This window comes from Oncorhynchus kisutch, linkage group LG2, assembly GCF_002021735.2.
Source record: "Oncorhynchus kisutch isolate 150728-3 linkage group LG2, Okis_V2, whole genome shotgun sequence".
Lineage (NCBI taxonomy): Eukaryota > Metazoa > Chordata > Actinopteri > Salmoniformes > Salmonidae > Oncorhynchus > Oncorhynchus kisutch.
Genome location: NC_034175.2, coordinates 63856173 through 63874853, shown reverse-complemented (window position 1 = coordinate 63874853; position 18681 = coordinate 63856173). Strand labels below are relative to the sequence as shown.

At 45.2% G+C, this 18681-nt stretch overlaps 1 protein-coding gene across 1 annotated transcript in view; it reads left to right on the top strand.

The window, feature by feature from the left end:
- Positions 1 to 18681, top strand: part of LOC109904914 (collagen alpha-1(IV) chain-like) — an 81446-nt gene that overhangs the window by 5892 nt on the left and 56873 nt on the right. The gene's annotated exons all lie outside the window — the stretch shown is intronic.

Genomic DNA, 18681 nt, shown 5'->3' with positions numbered 1-18681 from the left:
AAATAAGGCTTCCTCGTTATATCACTTAAAACCTTGACTCAAAGCACTTACTTGCACAGACTTCTCACTGACAGGTAGCTGTTGTTTTGTTTTCCTGACTTTCAGAAGTCGATGAGAACTAGGCATTTCCCAGAAACACTCATGTTGGACCCTTCTGGTCTCATTAGCTCCCCAAGGCCAGTTAATGATCTGTGATTGAGATTAATGATGAACGGAGGAGAGAGACGAAGAGAAGGAGGAAGGAGAAAGGAGAGGACGGGAGCGTGGAGAAAAACATGCTCATATACTAGAAGTTTCCTATGAGTCTAGAAAAATGAAGTGAATGAACTGTAAAACATCAACTAACCCCATAAGACATGCACTACTAATATGGGCCATTAAAAAGTGTGTGTGTGTTTGTGGGGGGGGTGGAAGGAGAACAGCAGGACACAGTACATCTGGACAGACTACCCCCCAGAGAGTTGGAGGGAGAGGAAAGGAAAAGAGAACGTGTGTTCTGTTGGATTGGTTAGTGTTGCTAACTGGATGAAACCATGGGAAGAGAGAGAGAGAGAGAGCATGAGGAGTTGCAACATTTCCTTCTCATCTGGATCTGCTGTATGGATTTACATAAAGTGTTCTGACTAGTGGAGGCTGCTGAGGGGAGGACGGCTCATAATAATGGCTGGAACGGAGCAAATGGAATGGCATCAAACACATGGAAACAATGTGTTTGATGTATCTGATACCATTCCACTGATTCTGCTCCAGCCATTACAACGAGCCTGTCCTCCCCAATTAAGGTGCCACCAACCTCCTCTGGTTCCGACCCACACGTGAGAGCTGTGTTTTGATCAGAAACATTACGTTTGTGATGACAGGAAATGTTCTCTCCACACGCCCGTCGAGAACAATATGGCCAACAGATAAACAGATTTCTCTCTGTGAGAAACATTGTGGCCTTTTGATCCAAATCCCTATCTAGGATGCTCTGTTGTTTTGGGGTCGAAATAAAGGCCCCTGGCCTGAAGTATGCTCCATTGGTTTTGTGTCTTTTCCTCCTATGTGTCCTTTGTTTAAGTACATTAGATATTGATCAGTGGCTGGGATGTACTCCTGCTGTAGTTTTTCTGTGTGTGTGTGTGAGTGCATGCTTGCTTATCTCTTCTGTTTCTGCAGAGAGAAATCACCTTACTAGTCACATGCCTCCTGTTTGTTGTGTCCCTCTCAATGAGTGGGGCTAACACACACACACACACACACACACACACACACACACACACACACACACACACACACACACACACACACACACACACACACACACACACACACACACACACACACACACACACACAGACACACATTATGACCCCGAGGATTTATAACAAACAGGAGGCATGTGACTAGTAAATCCTCGGGGTCATAATGTGTGTGTGTGTGTGTGTCTATGCAAAAGCATAACCTGACCTGTATCAGTATGTTGGTATTTGACCTGAACTGTATCAGTATGTTGGTATTTGACCTGACCTGTATCAGTATGTTGGTATTTGACCTGACCTGTATCAGTATGTTGGTATTTGACCTGACCTGTATCAGTATGTTGGTATTTGACCTGACCTGTATCAGTATGTTGGTATTTGACCTGACCTGTATCAGTATGTTGGTATTTGACCTGACCTGTATCAGTATGTTGGTATTTGACCTGACCTGTATCAGTATGTTGGTATTTGACCTGACCTGTATCAGTATGTTGGTATTTGACCTGACCTGTATCAGTATGTTGGTATTTGACCTGTATCAGTATGTTGGTATTTGACCTGACCTGTATCAGTATGTTGGTATTTGACCTGTATCAGTATGTTGGTATTTGACCTGACCTGTATCAGTATGTTGGTATTTGACCTGACCTGTATCAGTATGTTGGTATTTGACCTGACCTGTATCAGTATGTTGGTATTTGACCTGACCTGTATCAGTATGTTGGTATTTGACCTGACCTGTATCAGTATGTTGGTATTTGACCTGTATCAGTATGTTGGTATTTGACCTGACCTGTATCAGTATGTTGGTATTTGACCTGACCTGTATCAGTATGTTGGTATTTGACCTGTATCAGTATGTTGGTATTTGACCTGACCTGTATCAGTATGTTGGTATTTGACCTGACCTGTATCAGTATGTTGGTATTTGACCTGACCTGTATCAGTATGTTGGTATTTGACCTGACCTGTATCAGTATGTTGGTATTTGACCTGACCTGTATCAGTATGTTGGTATTTGACCTGACCTGTATCAGTATGTTGGTATTTGACCTGACCTGTATCAGTATGTTGGTATTTGACCTGACCTGTATCAGTATGTTGGTATTTGACCTGACCTGTATCAGTATGTTGGTATTTGACCTGACCTGTATCAGTATGTTGGTATTTGACCTGACCTGTATCAGTATGTTGGTATTTGACCTGACCTGTATCAGTATGTTGGTATTTGACCTGACCTGTATCAGTATGTTGGTATTTGACCTGTATCAGTATGTTGGTATTTGACCTGACCCGTATCAGTATGTTGGTATTTGACCTGACCTGTATCAGTATGTTGGTATTTGACCTGTATCAGTATGTTGGTATTTGACCTGACCTGTATCAGTATGTTGGTATTTGACCTGACCTGTATCAGTATGTTGGTATTTGACCTGACCTGTATCAGTATGTTGGTATTTGACCTGACCTGTATCAGTATGTTGGTATTTGACCTGACCTGTATCAGTATGTTGGTATTTGACCTGTATCAGTATGTTGGTATTTGACCTGACCTGTATCAGTATGTTGGTATTTGACCTGACCTGTATCAGTATGTTGGTATTTGACCTGACCTGTATCAGTATGTTGGTATTTGACCTGACCTGTATCAGTATGTTGGTATTTGACCTGACCTGTATCAGTATGTTGGTATTTGACCTGACCTGTATTAGTATGTTGGTATTTGACCTGACCTGTATCAGTATGTTGGTATCTGACCTGTATCAGTATGTTGGTATTTGACCTGTATCAGTATGTTGGTATTTGACCTGACCTGTATCAGTATGTTGGTATCTGACCTGTATCAGTATGTTGGTATTTGACCTGTATCAGTATGTTGGTATTTGACCTGACCTGTATCAGTATGTTGGTATTTGACCTGACCTGTATCAGTATGTTGGTATTTGACCTGACCTGTATCAGTATGTTGGTATTTGACCTGACCTGTATCAGTATGTTGGTATTTGACCTGTATCAGTATGTTGGTATTTGAGGTCCCTGACTCTCTGGCTCTGGCTCTGCTGGTGATGATAAAGAGGACGATGACTTAACTAGATCTGTTAATCAATGCTGTTTTGTTCCGTGTTTTCATCTTCTCTCAATTCCTATCTGAAAAGCCCTGTCACCTCAGCTTCAGTGTCTACCAATTAGCACAGGTATGGAGACCAGACAAGGGTAAGGTCCGGGGAAAACAGCAACATACTGAATGAATCAGGCAGAAAATACATGAGATGTCTTTAAACTATTCTGAGTAGCACTGAAAATCTTGTATGATTGGAGTCTGTGACCAGGTCAGTGAATGGATAGCACTGTTTGTATAATTGTGTGTGTGTGTGTGTGTGTGTGTGTGTGTGTGTGTGTGTGTGTGTGTGTGTGTGTGTGTGTGTGTGTGTGTGTGTGTGTGTGTGTGTGTGTGTGTGTGTGTGTGTGTGTGTGGTGTGTGTGTGTGTGTGTGTGTGTGTGTGTTTGTCAGACAGATGTTTGAAATTGCATAAGAAGGTAAAATGAGCTTAGTTTGTGTTTTGTCTCTAAAGACATCTCCATGGCAACTATCAAAATTCACATCGGTCATGAGCCATTTCTATTTTTGTTATAGTAGACCCTCTCTCTCTCTCTCTCTCTCTCTCTCTCTCTCTCTCTCTCCCCCCCTTTCCATTTCAATTCAATTCAATTCAAGGGGCTTTATTGGCATGGGAAATGTGTTAACATTGCCAAAGCAAGTGAGGTAGATAATATACAAAAGTGAAATAAACAATACAAATTAACAGTAAACATTACACATACAGAAGTTTCAAAACAATAAAGACATTACAAATGTCCTATTATATATAAATATGTATACAGTGTTGTAACAATGTACAAATGGTTAAAGTGTTAAAGTGTCCGTGGCCTCCAATTGCTCTTAAATACAAGTAAAACTAAATGCATGCTCTTCAACCGATCGCTACCTGCACCTACCCGCCTGTCCAACATCACTACTCTGGACGGCTCTGATTTAGAATACGTGGACAACTACAAATACTTAGGTGTCTGGTTAGACTGTAAACTCTCCTTCCAGACCCATATCAAACATCTCCAATCCAAAGTTAAATCTAGAATTGGCTTCCTATTTCGCAACAAAGCATCCTTCACTCATGCTGCCAAACATACCCTTGTAAAACTGACCATCCTACCAATCCTCGACTTTGGCGATGTCATTTACAAAATAGCCTCCAATACCCTACTCAACAAATTGGATGCAGTCTATCACAGTGCAATCCGTTTTATCACCAAAGCCCCATATACTACCCACCATTGCGACCTGTACGCTCTCGTTGGCTGGCCCTCGCTTCATACTCGTTGCCAAACCCACTGGCTCCATGTCATCTACAAGACCCTGCTAGGTAAAGTCCCCCCTTATCTCAGCTCGCTGGTCACCATAGCATCTCCCACCTGTAGCACACGCTCCAGCAGGTATATCTCTCTAGTCACCCCCAAAACCAATTCTTTCTTTGGCCGCCTCTCCTTCCAGTTCTCTGCTGCCAATGACTGGAACGAACTACAAAAATCTCTGAAACTGGAAACACTTATCTCCCTCACTAGCTTTAAGCACCAACTGTCAGAGCAGTTCACAGATTACTGCACCTGTACATAGCCCACCTATAATTTAGCCCCAACAACTACCTCTTTCCCAACTGTATTTAATTTTAATTAATTTATTTATTTTGCTCCTTTGCACCCCATTATTTTTATTTCTACTTTGCACATTCTTCCATTGCAAAACTACCATTCCAGTGTTTTACTTGCTATATTGTATTTACTTTGCCATCATGGCCTTTTTTGCCTTTACCTCCCTTCTCACCTCATTTGCTCACATTGTATATAGACTTGTTTATACTGCATTATTGACTGTATGTTTGTTTTTACTCCATGTGTAACTCTGTGTCGTTTTATCTGTCGAACTGCTTTGCTTTATCTTGGCCAGGTCGCAATTGTAAATGAGAACTTGTTCTCAACTTGCCTACCTGGTTAAATAAAGGTAAAATAAATAAATAAATAAAGTACACAAGGGAAAATAAATAAGCATAAATATGGGTTGAATTTACAATGGTGTTTGTTCTTCACTGGTTGCCCTTTTCTCGTGGCAACAGGTCACAAATCTTGCTGCTGTGATGGCACACTGTGGTATTTCACCCGGTAGATATGGGAGTTTATCAAAATTGGATTTGTTTTCGAATTCTTTGTGGATCTGTGTAATCTGAGAGAAATATGTCTCTCTAATATGGTCAAATATTGGGCAGGAGGTTAGGAAGTGCAGGTCAGTTTCCACCTCATTTTGTGGGCAGTGAGCAAATAGCCTGTCTTCTCTTGAGAGCCATGTCTGCCTACGGCGGCCTTTCTCAATAGCAAGGCTATGCTCACTGAGTCTGTACATAGTCAAAGCTTTCCTTAAGTTTGGGTCAGTCACAGTGGTCAGGTATTCTGCCGCTGTGTACTCTCTGTTAAGGGCCAAATATCATTCTAGTTTGCTCTGTTTTTTTGTATTTTTTTTTCCCAATGTGTCAATGAGTTATCTTTTTGTTTTCTCATGATTTGGTTGGGTCTAATTGTGCTGCTGTCCTGGGGTTCTGTGGGGTGTGCTTGTGTTTGTAAACAGAGCCCCAGGACCAGCTTGCTTATGGGACTCTTCTCCAGGTTCATCTCTCTGTAGGGTGTGTTTGTGAACAGAGCCCCAGGACCAGCTTGCTTAGGGGACTCTTCTCCAGGTTCATCTCTCTGTAGGGTGTGTTTGTGTTTGTGAACAGAGCCCCAGGACCCGCTTGCTTAGGGGACTCTTCTCCAGGTTCATCTCTCTGTAGGGTGTGTTTGTGTTTGTGAACAGAGCCCCAGGACCAGCTTGCTTAGGGGACTCTTCTCCAGGTTCATCTCTCTGTAGGGTGTGTTTGTGTTTGTGAACAGAGCCCCAGGAACAGCTTGCTTAGGGGACTCTTCTCCAGGTTCATCTCTCTGTAGGGTGTGTTTGTGAACAGAGCCCCAGGACCAGCTTGCTTAGGGGACTCTTCTCCAGGTTCATCTCTCTGTGGGGTGTGTTTGTGAACAGAGCCCCAGGACCAGCTTGCTTAGGGGACTCTTCTCCAGGTTCATCTCTCTGTAGGGTGTGTTTGTGAACAGAGCCCCAGGACCAGCTTGCTTAGGGGACTCTTCTCCAGGTTCATCTCTCTGTGGGGTGTGTTTGTGAACAGAGCCCTAGGACCAGCTTGCTTAGGGGACTTTTCTCCAGGTTCATCTCTCTGTGGGGTGTGTTTGTGAACAGAGCCCCAGGACCAGCTTGCTTAGGGGACTTTTCTCCAGGTTCATCTCTCTGTGGGGTGTGTTTGTGAACAGAGCCCCAGGACCAGCTTGCTTAGGGGACTTTTCTCCAGGTTCATCTCTCTGTGGGGTGTGTTTGTGAACAGAGCCCCAGGACCAGCTTGCTTAGGGGACTTTTCTCCAGGTTCATCTCTCTGTGGGGTGTGTTTGTGAACAGAGCCCCAGGACCAGCTTGCTTAGGGGACTTTTCTCCAGGTTCATCTCTCTGTGGGGTGTGTTTGTGAACAGAGCCCCAGGACCAGCTTGCTTAGGGGACTCTTCTCCAGGTTCATCTCTCTGTAGGTGATCGCTTTGTTATTTTTACCTTTATTTAACTAGGCAAGTCAGTTAAGAACAAATTCTTATTTTCAATGATGGCCTAGGAACAGTGGGGTAACTGCCTTTTCAGGCGCAGAATGACAGATTTGTACCTTGTCAGCTCGGGGGTTTGAACTTGCAAACTTCCGGTTACTAGTCCAACGCTCTAACCACTGGGTATCAGCCTAATTTTGCTCTGCATGCATTATTTGGTGTTCTACGTTGTACACGGAGGATATTTTTGCAGAATTCTGCATGCAGAGTCTCAATTTGGTGTTTGTCCCATTTTGTGAAGTCTTGGTTGGTGAGCGGACCCCAGACCTCACAACCATAGGGGACAATGGGCTCTATGACTGATTCAAGTATTTTTAGCCAAATCCTAATTGGTATTTTGAAATTTATGTTCCTTTTGATGGCATAGAATGCCCTTCTTGCCTTGTCTCTCAGATCGTTCACAGCTTTGTGGAAGTTACCTGTGGCGCTGATGTTTAGGCCGAGTTATGTATAGTTTTTTGTGTGCTCTAGGGCAACGGTGTCTAGATGGAATTTGTATTTGTGGTGCTGGTGACTGGACCTTTTTTGGAACACCATTATTTTGGTCTTACTGAGATGTACTGTCAGGGCCCAGGTCTGGCAGAATCTGTGCAGAACATCTAGGTGCTGTTGTAGGCCGTCCTTGGTTGGTGACAGAAGCACCAGATCATCAGCAAACAGTAGACATTTCAGATTCTAGTAGGGTGAGGCCGGGTGCTGCAGACTTTCTAGTGCCTGCGCCAATTCGTTGATATATATGTTGAAGAGGGTGGGGCATCCCTGTCTCACCCCACAGCCCTGTGTGAAGAAATGTGTGTGTTTTTTGGCAATTTTAACAGCACACTTGTTGTTTGTGTACATGGGTTTTATAATGTTGTATGTTTTACACCCAACACCACTTTCCATCAGTTTGTATAGCAGACCCAAATTGAGTCGAAGGCTTTTTTGAAATCAAAATGAGAAGATTTTGCCTTTGTTTTGGTTTGTTAGTTGTCAATTAGGGTGTGCAGGGTGAATACATGGTCTGTTGTACGGTAATTTGGTAAAAAGCCAATTTGACATGTGCTCAGTACATTGTTTTCATTGAGGAAATGTACGAGTCTGCTGTTAATGATAATGCAGAGGATTTTCCCAAGGTTACTGTTGACCTTTTCTCTCTTTCTCTCTCTCTCTCTCTCTCTCTCTCTCTCTCTCTCTCTCTCTCTCTCGCTTTCTCTCTCTCTGTTTCTTGCCACCTTCTTTTTAAATGTTATGTTACACTTGTTGATGTCCTCTTATTAATAAACATTTATCATATGTTACAGGTTACAGCACATATTTTCCTCCTCCTCCCCTGAGAGATATTTTCCTCCACATCGCTCATCAGTTTAGTTCACGACTGGCTTATAATTCACATGTCTGACATTAAGGAGATGTAACCTTTTCATACTCTTTCTGTTATTTATTGTTTTAAACAATCTAGTGAATGTTTAAGTCATTTCAGAACGACCAGTCAGATTCTGACTCTTAATATCATCATACAAATCAAATAGAAGTCAAATCAAACTGAAATGAATAGAAGCTTTCTGATGTTTTCCTGATGCCTTTCATGAGATCTGTCCTTCATAAGCCAGCACTGTCAGGGGATGTACATATAGTGACAGCCATCTTTAACATGATAATATGCTTCTGTGGTTGGAAGGGACTAGAACCTTTAGCTATGTTTGTGTAGAATGGGCTCTGAACAGCTGCTTCAGGAGAGGTGGTGTTTTTGCTCCGTTGTTTGGGTTGTTTGTTGAGCTGTTTTTGTCTGCGGAGTACACAGTAAATAAAGGGAGTGCTATCTAAAAAAGTCTGGGTTAAAAACAACCCAATTTGGGTTCTTTGGTAACACATCGCTGGGTAAATATTGGACAGAACACATGCTGGGTTATGTTGGGTTGTTGGAATTACCCAAATATGGGTTAATTTAATAACTTTATGCTGGGTTGACCTAGCAGCTGGGTATTTTTGAACAAATTATTTAGGTTATTTTGAGGTGGCGTGGCTTATTAGGAGTGTGGCTCTCAGATATATATGGCAACCGTAAGGGTAACCATCATTCTTGTTCATCATGTTAAAGCGAATTATCTCAAGCAAAATACCAATGTAGTTGTGCGAGCCAATGCTAACTAGCTGCTATGGGTATCTGCTAGCATATACCCACAGACTTCCAGTCATTCATTATTCAATACTATTAAGATGTATTACATATTATAACAAGGTGGTATCTGATCTATGGAATTTGCATGGACTTCAAGGGAACTCGTACACTTCTGTAAGCCTCATTGAAGGCTAGAACTATCTGAAAGCCACAGCCCTACTAAACTATGCCTCAAGTCTTCTGATCTGACCCTCTCTGTCATATCTCAATAACTCAGCACCAACAACCCAGCATCAACAACCAAGCATCAACATCCCAGCATCAACAACCCAGCATCAACAACACAGCATCAACAACCAAGCATCAACAACCCAGCATCAACAACCCAGCATCAACAACCAAGCATCAACAACCAAGCATCAACAACCCAGCATCAACAACCCAGCATCAACATCCCATCATCAACAACCCAGCATCAACAACCCAGCATCAACAACCCAGCATCAACATCCCAGCATCAACAACCCAGCATCAACAACCCAGCATCAACAACCAAGCATCAACAACCAAGCATCAACAACCCAGCATCAAAAACCCAGCATAAACAATCCAGCATCAACAACCAAGCATCAACAACCAAGCATCAACAACCCAGCATCAACAACCCAGCATAAACAACCCAGCATCAACAACCAAGCATCAACGACCCAGCCCAGCATCAACAACCCAGCATCAACAACCCAGCATCAACAACCCAGCATCAACAACCCAGCATCAACAACCCAGCATCAACAACCAAGCATCAACAACCAAGCATCAACAACCCAGCATCAAAAACCCAGCATAAACAATCCAGCATCAACTACCCAGCATAAACAACCCAGCATCAACAACCCAGCATCAACAACCAAACATCAACAACCAAGCATCAACAACCCAGCATCAACAACCCAGCATCAACAACCCAGCATCAACAACCAAGACAGGTTTTTTGTAAATCTCAATAACAAATCATTTATGTGTAACAATTAAGTTCCTTACTGTGATTGTTTTCAATTCAAATGGACAAAGGGAAAAAAAATAGCTTCTTAGCAAAGGGCAATTTCTAAAGCAATAATTTTGATAGGACTGTCTGGGAGTGGTCTGAGTGGTGAGGGGAAAATTGAAAACTAGCTAGCATCAACAACCCAGCATCAACATCCCATCATCAACAACCCAGCATCAACAACCCAGCATCAACAACCCAGCATCAACATCCCAGCATCAACAACCCAGCATCAACAACCCAGCATCAACAACCAAGCATCAACAACCAAGCATCAACAACCCAGCATCAAAAACCCAGCATAAACAATCCAGCATCAACAACCAAGCATCAACAACCAAGCATCAACAACCCAGCATCAACAACCCAGCATAAACAACCCAGCATCAACAACCAAGCATCAACAATCCAGCACCAACAACCAAGCATCAACAACCAAGCATCAACAACCCAGCATCAACAACCCAGCATAAACAACCCAGCATCAACAACCACGCATCAAAAACCCAGCATCAACAACCAAGCATCAACATCCCAGCATCAACGACCCAGCCCAGCATCAACAACCCAGCATCAACAACCAAGCATCAACAATCCAGCATCAACAACCAAGCATCAACAACCAAGCATCAACAACCCAGCATCAACAACCCAGCATCAACATCCCATCATCAACAACCCAGCATCAACAACCCAGCATCAACAACCCAGCATCAACATCCCAGCATCAACAACCCAGCATCAACAACCCAGCATCAACAACCAAGCATCAACAACCCAGCATCAAAAACCCAGCATAAACAATCCAGCATCAACAACCAAGCATCAACAACCAAGCATCAACAACCCAGCATCAACAACCCAGCATAAACAACCCAGCATCAACAACCAAGCATCAACAATCCAGCATCAACAACCAAGCATCAACAACCAAGCATCAACAACCCAGCCTCAACAACCCAGCATAAACAACCCAGCATCAACAACCACGCATCAAAAACCCAGCATCAACAACCAAGCATCAACATCCCAGCATCAACGACCCAGCCCAGCATCAACAACCCAGCATCAACAACCAAGCATCAACAATCCAGCATCAACAACCAAGCATCAACAACCAAGCATCAACAACCCAGCATCAACAACCCAGCATCAACATCCCATCATCAACAACCCAGCATCAACAACCCAGCATCAACAACCCAGCATCAACAACCCAGCATCAACAACCCAGCATCAACAACCCAGCATCAACAACCAAGCATCAACAACCAAGCATCAACAACCCAGCATCAAAAACCCAGCATAAACAATCCAGCATCAACTACCCAGCATAAACAACCCAGCATCAACAACCCAGCATCAACAACCAAACATCAACAACCAAGCATCAACAACCCAGCATCAACAACCCAGCATCAACAACCCAGCATCAACAATCCAGCACCAACAACCAAGCATCAACAACCAAGCATCAACAACCCAGCATCAACAACCCAGCATAAACAACCCAGCATCAACAACCACGCATCAAAAACCCAGCATCAACAACCAAGCATCAACAACCCAGCATCAACGACCCAGCCCAGCATCAACAACCCAGCATCAACAACCAAGCATCAACAATCCAGCATCAACAACCAAGCATCAACAACCAAGCATCAACAACCCAGCATCAACAACCCAGCATCAACATCCCATCATCAACAACCCAGCATCAACAACCCAGCATCAACAACCCAGCATCAACATCCCAGCATCAACAACCCAGCATCAACAACCCAGCATCAACAACCAAGCATCAACAACCCAGCATCAAAAACCCAGCATAAACAATCCAGCATCAACAACCAAGCATCAACAACCAAGCATCAACAACCCAGCATCAACAACCCAGCATAAACAACCCAGCATCAACAACCAAGCATCAACAATCCAGCATCAACAACCAAGCATCAACAACCAAGCATCAACAACCCAGCCTCAACAACCCAGCATAAACAACCCAGCATCAACAACCACGCATCAAAAACCCAGCATCAACAACCAAGCATCAACATCCCAGCATCAACGACCCAGCCCAGCATCAACAACCCAGCATCAACAACCAAGCATCAACAATCCAGCATCAACAACCAAGCATCAACAACCAAGCATCAACAACCCAGCATCAACAACCCAGCATCAACATCCCATCATCAACAACCCAGCATCAACAACCCAGCATCAACAACCCAGCATCAACAACCCAGCATCAACAACCCAGCATCAACAACCCAGCATCAACAACCAAGCATCAACAACCAAGCATCAACAACCCAGCATCAAAAACCCAGCATAAACAATCCAGCATCAACTACCCAGCATAAACAACCCAGCATCAACAACCCAGCATCAACAACCAAACATCAACAACCAAGCATCAACAACCCAGCATCAACAACCCAGCATCAACAACCCAGCATCAACAACCAAGACAGGTTTTTTGTAAATCTCAATAACAAATCATTTATGTGTAACAATTAAGTTCCTTACTGTGATTGTTTTCAATTCAAATGGACAAAGGAAAAAAAAATAGCTTCTTAGCAAAGGGCAATTTCTAAAGCAATAATTTTGATAGGACTGTCTGGGAGTGGTCTGAGTGGTGAGGGGAAAATTGAAAACTAGCTGTTATTGGCAGAGAGGTTTGAAACCTTTTCTCCCCAATTTCGATCTTGTCACATCACTGCAACTCCTCAACGGGCTCAGGAGAAGGTTGAGTCATGCGTCCTCCAAAACATGACCCACCAAACTGCGATTCTTAACACCCACCTGCTTAATCCGGAAGCCAGCTGTACCAATATGTCGGAGGAAACACGGTTCAACTGACAAGCGAGGTCAGCCTGCAGGTGCCCGGCCCGCCACAAGGAGACACTAGAGCGCAATGAGACAAACCCTCCCCTAACCCGGACAATTGTGCGCCGCCCTATGGAACTCACGGTCACATCTGGTTGTGACACGGCCTGGGATCAAACCCGTGTCTGTAGTGACGCTTCAAGCAATGCGATGCAGTGCCTTAGACCGCTGCGCCACTCGGGACGCCCAGGAACTCTTTCTTATTGATCTATTAACTCATGTACTGCTTGGTGATGTCACCAGGCTGGCCAAAACGCCATCCCACCAAAACAGGCTGTCTTTTCAAACAGCTTTTTCCCCTGTCCCTCCCCTCCGTCCCCTCAGAGAGCTGTCTCCCCTGTCCCTCCCCTCCGTCCCCTCTGAGTGATGTCTCCCCTGTCCCTCCCCTCCGTCCCCTCAGAGAGCTGTCTCCCCTGTCCCTCCCCTCTGTCCCCTCACAGAGCTGTTTCCCCTGTCCCTCCCCTCCGTCCCCTCAGAGAGCTGTGTCCCCTGTCCCTCCCCTCCGTTCCCTCTGTCCCCTCTGAGTGATGTCTCCCCTGTCCCTCCCCTCCATCCCCTCAGAGAGCTGTCTCCCCTGTCCCTCCCCTCCGTCCCCTCTGAGTGATGTCTCCCCTGTCCCTCCCCTCCATCCCCTCAGAGAGCTGTCTCCCCTGTCCCTCCCCTTTGTCCCCTCACAGAGCTGTTTCCCCTGTCCCTCCCCTCCGTCCCCTCAGAGAGCTGTGTCCCCTGTCCCTCCCCTCCGTTCCCTCTGTCCCCTCTGAGTGATGTCTCCCCTGTCCCTCCCCTCCATCCCCTCAGAGAGCTGTCTCCCCTGTCCCTCCCCTCCGTTCCCTCCGTCCCCTCAGAGAGCTGTCTCCCCTGTCCCTCCCCTCCGTCCCCTCAGAGAGCTGTCTCCCCTGTCCCTCCCCTCCGTCCCCTCAGAGAGCTGTCTCCCCTGTCCCTCCCCTCCGTCCCCTCAGAGAGCTGTTCCCCCTGTCCCTCCCCTCCGTCCCCTCAGAGAGCTGTCTCCCCTGTCCCTCCCCTCCGTCCCCTCAGAGAGCTGTCTCCCCTGTCCCTCCTCTCCATCCCCTCAGAGAGCTGTCTCCCCTGTCCCTCCCCTCCGTCCCCTCAGAGAGCTGTCTCCCCTGTCCCTCCTCTCCATCCCCTCAGAGAGCTGTCTCCCCTGTCCCTCCCCTCCGTCCCATCAGAGAGCTGTCTCCCCGTGTCATCCCCATTCTCAACTGAACCCCACACAAAAAGCTTAATTTTCTTCCCAATTCCCACAATCTGACAGTCAAGTCTTTCAATAGAATAGTTGATGTTATTAGTCCATTATGTTACTTTGGGGGGCTTTGTGCCTCGCCTAAACCACTGTGATCCCTAAAATAACTTCACTTCAGGACAAACACTTCAGGACAAGGTTGAAGGGAGGAGGGGTGTGTGTGGGTGTTGAAGCTGAGGTGCAGTTGGACGGACATAGACACACAGAAGGTAGAGTAAAATCACCTCCATGTAAGTGTTAGCTGGATGAACTGTGATGGTTTCTCCAGGAATCATTCAAGTGGTAGTAGACATACTACCTTGCCCATGTCCAGAAAAATAGAGCAACATTTCTTATTTCTTTATACAGAACATGCTGCCACTGATACCTGTTGAAAGGTCTGCTCGTGTAATGTGGTTTCCAGATGTCAGTGGTCTACCCCTCCCTTTTCACCCCTCATATCCTCTCCCCTCTGTTGCCTAGAGCCTGCAGCCAAGCTCTCAATCCTGATTGGTGTATGGTTACTGTACTGTGCACCAGACACACACACACACACGCACACACACATGCACAAACATACACACACACCGACTGGTATATAGACATGTTAGTGGTTGTTATGGAACCATGGTGATTGAGATAGCAGATTCCTGTTATGGTCCTTCTCTCTGTCATGGGAGTGACTGTAGGCTGTAATTGATACGACCTGAGAATGATCATGTTACCATGACAGGATCTTTATTCTCCTTTTCTCAAAGAACAAATGCTCGATTCATTTCCCTCAACATTGCCCTGCTTTTCCTTGTTGCCTTAGCTTGATGTTTTGCCCTGTAGGCTTATTGGACAATATTCATTTATTCTGGAGCACAAGCATCCATTGACATGTATTGTATTGTCCTATACTAAGCCATCTATGCATTGTGGAGCCAGTGTGGAGGCAGATTTAACATTTTAACTGATCCTAGATCAGAGCCATTTGTCAGTCCCCGTTATCTCTATTCCCATCTCCTTCAACAAAGAACAGGCCCGAGAACAGTGGTGCCTGTCAGCTGTAGTGGTCTCTAATGTTATATAATGTGGGGTTGTAGACAGGGGGTATATGTGAGGGCTACAGATAAAGACACAGGGGAACTGGCAGTTCTGACCAATAGATAACCATCTAAGCGGAATCAGGAGATGTGGTTGGTATGGTAATGGATGGTAATTTAATGGTAATCAGCAGCGCTGTTCTAAAGTGGTGGCTGGAGGGGTCTGGGAGAAGATAGATTCTGTTTCACAAACACTCTCTCTCTCTCTCTCTCTCTCTCTCTCTCTCTCTCTCTCTCTCTCTCTCTCTCTCTCTCTCTCTCTCTCTCTCTCTCTCTCTCTCTCTCTCTCTCTCTCTCTCTCTCTCTCTCTCTCTCTCTCTCTCTCTCTCTCTCTCTCTCTCTCTCTCTCTCTCTCTCTCTCTCTCTCTCTCTCTCTCTCTCTCTCTCTCTCTCTCTCTCTCTCTCTCTCTCTCTCTCTCTCTCTCTCTCTCTCTCTCTCTCTCTCTCTCTCTCTCTCTCTCTCTCTCTCTCTCTCTCTCTCTCTCTCTCTCTCTCTCTCTCTCTCTCTCTCTCTCTCTCTCTCTCTCTCTCTCTCTCTCTCTCTCTCTCCTTAGCTCGAAGAACCCTTTAGGTGAGGCTTTGTTTTGACCTATTTGATCCAACGGGACCTGATTGCCGTAATTCCCTTTCCAGTTTGTGTGTTGATAACTTATTCCGTAGTCAACTGTGTGCCATTAAAGAGCCCTCCCCTGTCAGTGGTGATTCTTTCCATGGCGAAAATAAACACTTTTTTGGGATGAGGAATGGAACGGAACGTGGAATGGAACAGTGTATGCACACACACACACACACACACGCACATTTATTGAATGAAACTGCTAGCTACTGTCCAAATGGCCTAGCAGACACTTATACTCCCACATGGAGTCACTGAGTCAGACCATTAGTCTGTTTCTCTGTTTCTGCCTCTAACTACCTCGCTGGCTTCAGTAGTTCTTTGTTTCTCTCTCTCAATAGATCTCCCAGATGCATCCTTGGATAAATATTTTAGACTATGATGGTGTCTTGGCCAGTCCTGGTCGACCACAAGGATTTTTAAAATTGTCTTAATGATGTTCTCACATGACCTTCTTAGACAGTACAAAACAAGTTAAAGCCATACATCGTATACAAATGATTATTTTTTACTGTCAAAGCCAATTTGATTCCACATCTCACATATTAGCTAACTTCTGGAGTACAGAAGGAGCTAATAGCAGAGGACTGTTGCCATAGCTTTTTTCCTGGGGTGATAAGTGAAAGTAAACAAGGGCGTTGGGCTGACATCACATCCTGTCACACACACGCTAACCTCAAGGCCCCGCCTCCTCCTTCCTGTAGGGGGTCTCTTCCAGGTCCCAGGGGTCATTGACACCCCCCCCCCCCCCTCACGTGCCCCCTTGTTCCCAGATTCCAGAGCTTTCTGAGAGGGAAGTGAGGCAGCCTCAGCCACTTCTTCTCTTTGTCAACTTAAAAGCCAAGGAAAAAAGGGTCCCACTTCCTTAAGTCCACATCCTACATCATACAGTAGTGTACATTCACAGAGCAGGGGTACTCAGACTCTCTCAAGCCTGCAGCAGCTCACAGAAAGAGGGTTGGCACAAAACAGCTCTCTTTCTCTCTTTGCCTCTCATACTTCTTTCTTCTGTTCTCTCTCTTTCTCTCTTTGCCTCTCATACTTATTTCTTCTGTTCTCTCTCTTTCTCTCTTTGCCTCTCATACTTCTTTCTTCTGTTCTCTCTCTTTCTCTCTTGCCTCTCATACTTCTTTCTTCTGTTCTCTCTCTTTCTCTCTTTGCCTCTCATACTTCTTTCTTCTGTTCTCTCTCTTTCTCTCTTTGCCTCATACTTCTTTCTTCTGTTCTCTCTCTTTCTCTCTTTGCCTCTCATACTTCTTTCTTCTGTTCTCTCTCTCTCTTTCTCTCTTTGCCTCTCATACTTCTTTCTTCTGTTCTCTCTCTTTCTCTCTTTCTCTCTCATACTTCTTTCTTCTGTTCTCTCTCTTTCTCTCTTTGCCTCTCATACTTCTTTCTTCTGTTCTCTCTTCTTCTCTCGCCTTCTCTCAATACCCTTTTTGTTTATAGAGAGAAAGACTCCAGAACTGCTGCTGTCCTCCTAAGCCAGCCACTCGTTCTTCTTCACAGACTCCCTTTTTAAAGATAAGAGAGAGAGAGAGAGCGAGCGAGAAAGAGAACAACAGAAGCATCAGTGTCTCACCTCACACAGTGTACAGTAGGTAGAGTAAGCCACAGTTTCTAGGTCAAGTGCTGAGAGTCTCACTGGGGATGATGGTGCCTCAGCCTCCTGTGATTTCCTGGTGTTTTACAGGTCACCTCTGCTTTAGTCAGAGAACAGTCTCACAAAGATGGAAGTAGAGTGTTTCATTTGGTATGTATTTTTCCTTGGACATGTAACCTCCCAAAAGTAGTGATGTGCGCAAACAGACCTCTTTACAACATCCAGCACACACACACACACACACACACACACACACACACACACACACACACACACACACACACACACACGCACACGCACACGCACACGCACACGCACACGCACACGCACACGCACACACACACACACACACACGCACACGCACACGCACACGCACACGCACACGCATACACGCACACACACACACACACACACACACACACACACACACACACACACACACACACACACACACACACACACACACACACACATACAGATGTCGCCCCTAGCTGTCTCTGCACAGACAGTCTGTAGTCCCTGTTGTATTGTACCCTGAGGGTGACAGAGGAGGGGAGACCCTCATAGACAGCCACTGTCTGTCTCTCTGTTTCTGTCTCTCTGTTTCTGTCTCTCTGTTTCTGTCTCTCTGCTACTGTCTCTCTGTTACGGTCTCTCTGCTACTGTCTCTCTGCTACTGTCTCTCTGCTACTGTCTCTCTGCTACTGTATCTCTGTTACTGTCTCTCTGCTTGTCTCTCTGTTACTGTCTCTCTGCTACTGTCTCTCTGCTACTGTCTCTCTGCTACTGTCTCTCTGTTACGGTCTCTCTGCTACTGTCTCTCTGCTACTGTCTCTCTGCTACTGTCTCTCTGTTACTGTCTCTCTGCTACTGTCTCTCTGCTTATCTCTCTGCTACTGTCTCTCTGCTACTGTCTCTCTGTTACTGTCTCTCTGCTACTGTCTCTCTGCTACTGTCTCTCTGTTACTGTCTCTCTGCTACTGTCTCTCTGTTACTGTCTCTCAGCTACTGTCTCTCTGCTACTGTCTCTCTGCTTGTCTCTCTGCTACTGTCTCTCTGTTACTGTCTCTCTGCTACTGTCTCTCTGCTACTCTCTCTGTGAATTACTTCTGTTCT